General features: G+C 44.3%; 1 pseudogene; it reads right to left on the bottom strand.

The window, feature by feature from the left end:
* Positions 1-6,626: 6,626 nt before the first annotated feature.
* Positions 6,627-7,417, bottom strand: part of LOC146870547 (28S ribosomal RNA) — a 1,986-nt pseudogene continuing 1,195 nt past the window's right edge.

Genomic DNA, 7,417 nt, shown 5'->3' with positions numbered 1-7,417 from the left:
CAGCATGACCCCCTACACTACTCAAACACCACTGCACAACCCTAAACCCTAAAACACTACCCCCCAGCACGACCCCCTACACTACATAAGCACCTCTGCACTTCCCTAAACCCTAAAACACTACCCCCAGCACGACCCCCTTCACTACCTAAACACAATTGCACTACCCTAAACCCTAAAACACTACCCCCAGCATGACCCCCTTCACTATACAGACACCACTGCACTGCCTTAAACCCTAAAACACTACCCCCTGCACAACCCCCTACACTACACAAACACCACTGTACTACCCTAAACCCTAAATCTACCCCCAGCATGACCCCCTTCACTACCCAAACACAACTGCACTACCCTAAACCATAAAACACTACCCCCAGCATGACCCCATCACTACTAAACACAACTGCACAACCCTAAACCCTACAACATGACCCTCTACACTACTCAAATACCACTGCACTAACCTAAACCCTAAAACACTACCCCAGAACGACCCCCTATACTACATAAACACCACTGCACTACCCTAAACCCTAAAACACTACCCCCAGCATGACACCCTACTCTACCCAAACATAACTGCACTACCTTAAAACCTAAAACACTACCCCCAGCACAACCCCCTTCACTACACAAAAACCACTGCACTGGCTTACACCCTAAAACACTACCTCCAGCACGACCCCCTTCACTACCTAAACACAATTGCACTACCCTAAACCCTAAAACACTACCCCCAGCATGACCCCCTTCACTATACAGACACCACTGCACTGCCTTAAACCCTAAAACACTACCCCCTGCACAACCCCCTACACTACACAAACACCACTGTACTACCCTAAACCCTAAAACACTACCCCAAGCACGACCCCCTCACTACCCAAACACAACTGCACTACCCTAAACCAAAAAACACTACCCCCAGCATGACCCCCTACACTACTAAACACCACTGCACCACCCTAAACCCTAAATCTACCCCAGCATGACCCTCTACACTACAGAAACACAACTGCGGTACCCTAAACCCAAAAACACTACCCCAGCACGACCCCTTAAACTATCCGAACACCACTGTGATACCCTAAACCCTAAGACACTTCCCCCAGCATGACCCATTACACTACACAAACACTACTGCACTACCCTAACACTACACCCAGCATGACCCACTACAATACCCGAACACCACTGCACTACCCTAAATTCTAAATTTACCCCCCTCACAAACCCCTACACTACACAGACACCACTGCACTGCCGTAAACCCTAAAACACTACCCCCAGCACGACCCACTACACTACCCCAAAAACCACTGCAATGCACTGCCCTAAACCCGAAAACACTACCCCAGCATGACCCATAATCACTACTCAAACACCACTGCACTACCCTACACCCTAAAACACTACCTCCAGCAAGAGCCCCTACAGTACACAAACACCACTGCACTACCCTATGCCCTAAAACACTACCCCAGCATGAACCTCTACACTACACAAGCACCACTGCACTAACCTAAACCCTAAAACACTACCCCAAGACTCGCCTTAGGACACCGATAAGAGTAGTGGTATTTCACCGGCGGCCCAAGGGCCTCCCACTTATCCTACACCTCTCATGTCTCTTCACAGTGCCAGACTCGAGTCAAGCTCAACAGGGCCTTCTTTCCCGCTGATTCTGCCAAGCCCGTTCCCTTGGCTGTGGTTTCGCTAGATAGAAGGTAGGGACAGTGGGAATCTCGTTCATCCATTCATGCGCGTCACTAATTAGATGACAAGGCATGACAAGGCATTTGGCTATCTGTACCACCTTGCTGTGGCTCATTCTTGGTTATTATGCTGCCCATCAGCGTCAAATCGGTTTTGCTTCCAACAATACAACATTTGTTCGCTCCGGAGTACAGCCACACTTTAAGCTGTCCTCACTGGAACTGGGGTCACGTATAGGCCAGAGATAGTACACCCTGCAGTACTATTCCAACAATATAAAATTGTCTACGAACAGTCCTGTTTAGCAGGACATCAATAATCAATGCAATATGTAGTGACTATGTGTATGTAGTTATTCGAGACCTATTTTATTCAAGACGTTTCAATAATCATGATGTACACATTTGTATCTAGATCATTATAATAAAAGCACACAACTATAAAAATACACATCTATAAATTGCACATCTAGTTTGAAAATACATTTCTATAAAACTTCACATCTATAAAATCCACATCTATACAAATTCTTGTGTCAACTATTAACTATTACGTGACTGTTGCACCACATGTAAATATTAGTGAATCAACATTTAGGCTAATATGTTTATAAAATTGACATGTGTGCTGTACGATAGTGTACATCCCAGTTTAATTGTCCATGAATACTTGGCACATTTTTAGAGTGTCCATTAATGTAGTCAGGCAAACATTCTTCTTGAATGGGAACGACATTTGCAGACCAAGATCAGCCAGAGCAACATCATTACATTGAGGCCAAATACCCCGACATCTGACAATAAAGCCATGAAATTTTACAGTTTTACAGTTGGTAAGATCTTTGATTTGCTGTGATAGATCCTGATAGTAATTAACTTTACTCTCATACGCTAATTCAAGGGAATTCTGTGAGTTTTCATAACGAATTAAAATATCAACCACTACAGCAGTACCATTTTTGGTGAACACTACGTCTGGTTTTCTTAGTTCACCTTGACTATTTTTGACATGAGGTTCCCTGTATGTAATGCACCCACACCTTTTTACTCTATCAATTAGCAATTCCAACACTTTGTTATGCCTTTTTATTCTTATGTCCTTGGTTTTAGAACATGCACCTGATATATGTGAAATTGTTTCACACACATCTTTACAGTATCTACAAGTAGCAAATGTGCGATTTCTTCCCCTAGTGATGGTTTCTCTAGTATACAGGACATTTGCTCTCAACATCAGCGCAGCTATGTATTGATTTTCTTTTATTTTATTATGTTTGCTGATCCACAAATTTGAGGTTGGATTGCTTGCTAAGTATTTTATACCATCACCTTGGACAGGGAGATTTGCCCATTTCTCAAATTCCTCTTTCCTCCGATCATACGTTGCTACCAAATTCAATTCATGACTGAGACATCTACTGTCTAAAATGTTGAGTTTGTGTGTTTTAATGATGCTATCAATTTTTTCATTGATTACTTCTCCTGCATACATGAATGAATGAGCTATGTATAGATCTGGAGCTTCCCTGAGATACAATAAGTTATTAACTTTGTTCAGACCAATTGTCGTACATAACTTTGGAATACTGAGGCACCCAAAGGATCTTTTCGAATACAGGAGACCATCACATGTGTATGCAGGTAGGTGTAGAAAGTGTTGGACATACTTTCTAATTGTTTGATCCAGAATGTTTAAAGTTGTTGCTTCTGTTCCTGTCATTTCCAGTTTAAATGACAGTTTAGGGATCAAGTATTGACACAATATTTCTATTTTCTGTGTGGGCTTAAGTGGTAGATTGTCGAGTTTTTGGGCCCAGTCAACAAGAACCTCATTAATTTTGTTGTTGCTTGAATGGCCGGTGTGTGGATCAAAGTTCAGTCCGAGGTATCTCTCACTTTCTCCTGGATGGATGTTTTCAATATTTTATTTTTCGAATTGCCATGGTTTACAGTTGTTTACCAGGATCTTATCTGTATGGTGACTTATATAGAATCCATGTGTTTTTTTCACATTTAGTTTTAATCCTGTTGTTTTACTGAATTTTTCAATGATTTTCAGATTTGTACTCATTCCTTCCCAGGTGTTGCTGAGTACTGCGATGTCATCGGCAAAGGCCAGAGCGGTGATTTGCTTGATGAGATCATTGGAGCCGAATGTGAAGCCCTTGCCTTCTTTCTGAAGATCACAGATCAGAGGATCCATGGCGATATTAAACAGCAGTGGGGATAAAGAGTCACCTTGCTTAACTCCTGACTTCATTGTTATTTCTGGAGTTGCTTCATTGTTTTTTCCCTTGAAAAATGTTGTTGAGTCAGTGTATTAGTCTTTTATTTTGTCTCTGATGCATGATGGAACTCTGTGTCTTTCAAGACTCTGTAGAATATGACCATGGCTGACAGAGTCAAAAGCTTTTGAGATATCTATGAACACCACTGCCAACGAGCTTCTGTTCTTTCGTGCCCCTTTTATAATGTTTTGCAGAAGAGTCAGATTTTCGAGACAACCTCTCACCTTCATGAAGCCTTTTTGTCTCGTATTTATTTCAACGAAAAATGTGAGTCTTTTAGTTAATATTTTCGTGAACAACTTCATGAATGCCGTACCGATGGTAATTGGACGCCAATAACTTATCTTTTTGAGTTCGCTAATCTGGTACTCTTCTCATCAATAACCAAGACGATAAGATTCTGGGTAGCAGTCTTGGTTGCCTGCTATGCACTTTATTTAAGTCATTCAGCCCAATCTTATCAGGCCCCACTGCTTTCTTTAAATCTGATTCATCAAAGGCTTTAGTTACTTCGAGCAGTGTAATTTCTTTACATAGACTTCCAATTTCCCATTCATCTGGTATCCGATCAATTGGGATGAATTTGGGATTTTTCTTGTTTTCTTTTTCAATTATGTCTTTATAGTATTGGAAGATTTCATCAGCACTGATTTGACAGGTGGCATCTTCTGCGCCATCAGTGATTATCCTGGCAATTTTATTTTTGTCTTTTTGAAACATTGTCTGGTATTCTTTGTAACTGCCCTTTGCTTTTGCATAGTTTTTCGTGTGTGTCTGATTGAGCCTTCCATTTTTCTTATTTTCCTTTGGTATCTTGTTTTGTACAGAGGCAGTCTGTTGCTCATCTTGAGCAGAGTTCATAAGTTCATTATCGGGTTCGCTCATTGGTTCGGTACGATTTACTGGTACAGGACTTATTTCATTGGTGTTTTCTGATATATAAGTCACTATCTCATCCATCAGATCCATAGCAGCATCGTGATGCTGGATGTTTTTGGTGTACTTCTCGATTTCTGTGATTCTATCATTCAGTTCATCAAAGTTTTTTATTTTTGGCGCTCGTTTCCGATTGATAAAGTCTCTGCGCCTTTCTGTTGTTATTTCTACTGCAATCTCTAGTTCATCGCAGGAGTCATTCTCAGAGATATTGGATGCTTGCAGTACATCCCTTGCCGATTTTTTGCTCTTATCTCTTTTATCTCTTCTTTTTTCTGCAATTTGTTTGCTATTTTTATTGTCAAAATGTGGAACCATCAGCGCATTAATGTTTCTTTTGTTTTCATACACTTTTTCCAATTATGCTAATAGCAGTATTTCCTCCTGTGACCATAGTTTTGATGGTTTGCTGTTTGCTAGAGCTGCTAGTCTAGCCTCATTTTGCGCTCTTGGATGTGCGTGCCGAGCATGTTGTGAAACTCCAATCTTTGTTCCAAATCTGAGGTCACAGAAGCTGCACAGGAATGGCAACTCTCCTTTTTGAGGTCTTCCTTTACATTTTGCATAATGGCATGAAATATTGCGGTATTCGGCTTCTTTGTCACATTTTGAACAATACGTTTTGAGATAGAAGCCTTTATGCTTGTTGGAGACATGTTTTCTCAATTCTTTGAAAGTTCCCAATATGTCTACACACAAGTCACATTTATACTTTTCGTTTGGGTATTTCCAATATGTGACTTTTTTTGTGTAGTCACTTTTCTTTGTTATCAGTTCTTTGCTGATTTCGTATACATCCGGTAGATTTTCAAAATTGGCTGTATCAATGTTATTCTTGGCTGAGGAGGCCACAAATTCAATGGTTTCGCTGAGGTCTACTGTTGTGTCTTCTTCTGCTTCGGAGGGTGAACTAAGGCCTATAACGTAACCTGGATCGTTGTTGTTTGTTGTATTGTTTGAAGCTAGTGCTGGTTTGTCAAATTCGGTGAGGAGGTTAATGATTTCTTGAAAAGACATTACCTCCTTACGCCATCTTAACGGGGTTTTTATTCTCCAGGAACTACCCCATCTGGAAATGTGTTTGTTTGCTTCACCACTTCTCACTATCACGCTCGCTGCCATGATAGAACCTTGTTTAGCCTGTCTCTATATACTTCTCTACGCAGAGTCTAGTACCATAGAGGCAGTTACCGGCGGGACCACTGGGAGGTAAAGGCCACTACAACTGAGAATAGGTTAAGAGAGTCATAGTTACTCCCGCCGTTTACCCGCACTTCATTGAATTTCTTCACTTTGACATTCAGAGCACCAGGCAGAAATCACATCGCGTCAACACCCGCCTCGGGCCTTCGCGATGCTTTTTTTTAATTAAACAATCGCATTCCCCTGGTCCGCACCAGTTCTAAGTCAGCTGCTAGGCGCCGGCCGAGGCAGAACGCCAGCCCCGCGCCCCCTGGGAGGGGGCACGGGGAGAGGCAACCACCGCAGCTGGGGCCTTCCACAGGATGGGCCTGGGTCGCGTCCAGAGTCGCCGCCGCCCGGGAGGTAGATGCCTCATCCAGCCGCGGCGCGCGCCCAGCCCCGCTTCGCGCCCCAGCCCGACTGACCCAGCCCTCAGAGCCAATCCTTATCCCGAAGTTACGGATCTGACTTTCCGACTTCCCTTACCTACATTGTTCCAACATGCCAGAGGCTGTTCACCTTGGAGACCTGCTGCGGATATGGGCACGGCCCAGCGCGAGATTTACACCATCTCCCCCGGATTTTCACGGACCAGCGAGAGCTCACCGGACTCCGCCGGAATCGCAACGCCTTCCAAGGCTCGGACTCCTCTCTCGGGGCGAACCCATTCCACGGCACCCTGCCCTTCACAAATAAAAGAGAACTCTCCCCGGGGCTCCCGTCGGCTTCTCCGGGATCGTTTGCGTTACCTCACTGGACGCCGTGAGGGCTCCCGTCTCCGCCACTCTGGGTTCGGGGATCTGAACGGTGCTTGCCCATCTCTTAGGACCGACTGACCCATGTTTAACTGCTGTTCACATGGAACTCTTCTCCACTTCGGCCTTCAAAGTACTCGTTTGAATATTTGCTACTACCACCAAGATCTGCACCTGCAGCGGCTCCACCCGGGCCCTCGCCCGGGCTTCCGTGCGCACCGCAGCGGCCCTCCTACTCATTGCTGCTTAGCCCCTGCGGCTCTCAGCACCGCCGACGGCCAGGTATGGGCCAGACGCTCCAGCGCCATCCATTTTCAGGGCTAGTTGATTCGACAGGTGAGTTGTTACACACTCCTTAGCGGATTCCCACTTTCATGCCCACCGTCATGCTGTCTATATCAACCAACACCTTTTATGGGGTCTGATGAGTGTCGGCATCGGGCACCTTAACCCGGCGTTCGGTTCATCCCGCAGCGCCAGTTCTGCTTACCAAAAGTGGCCCACTAGGCGGCACTCGCATTCCATGCCTGGCTCCATG

Source organism: Triturus cristatus, chromosome 1_1, assembly GCF_964204655.1.
Source record: "Triturus cristatus chromosome 1_1, aTriCri1.1, whole genome shotgun sequence".
In the NCBI taxonomy this organism is placed as follows: domain Eukaryota; kingdom Metazoa; phylum Chordata; class Amphibia; order Caudata; family Salamandridae; genus Triturus; species Triturus cristatus.
The sequence above is the reverse complement of the archived record's forward strand: the minus strand, read 5'-3'. Positions and strand labels throughout refer to the sequence as shown.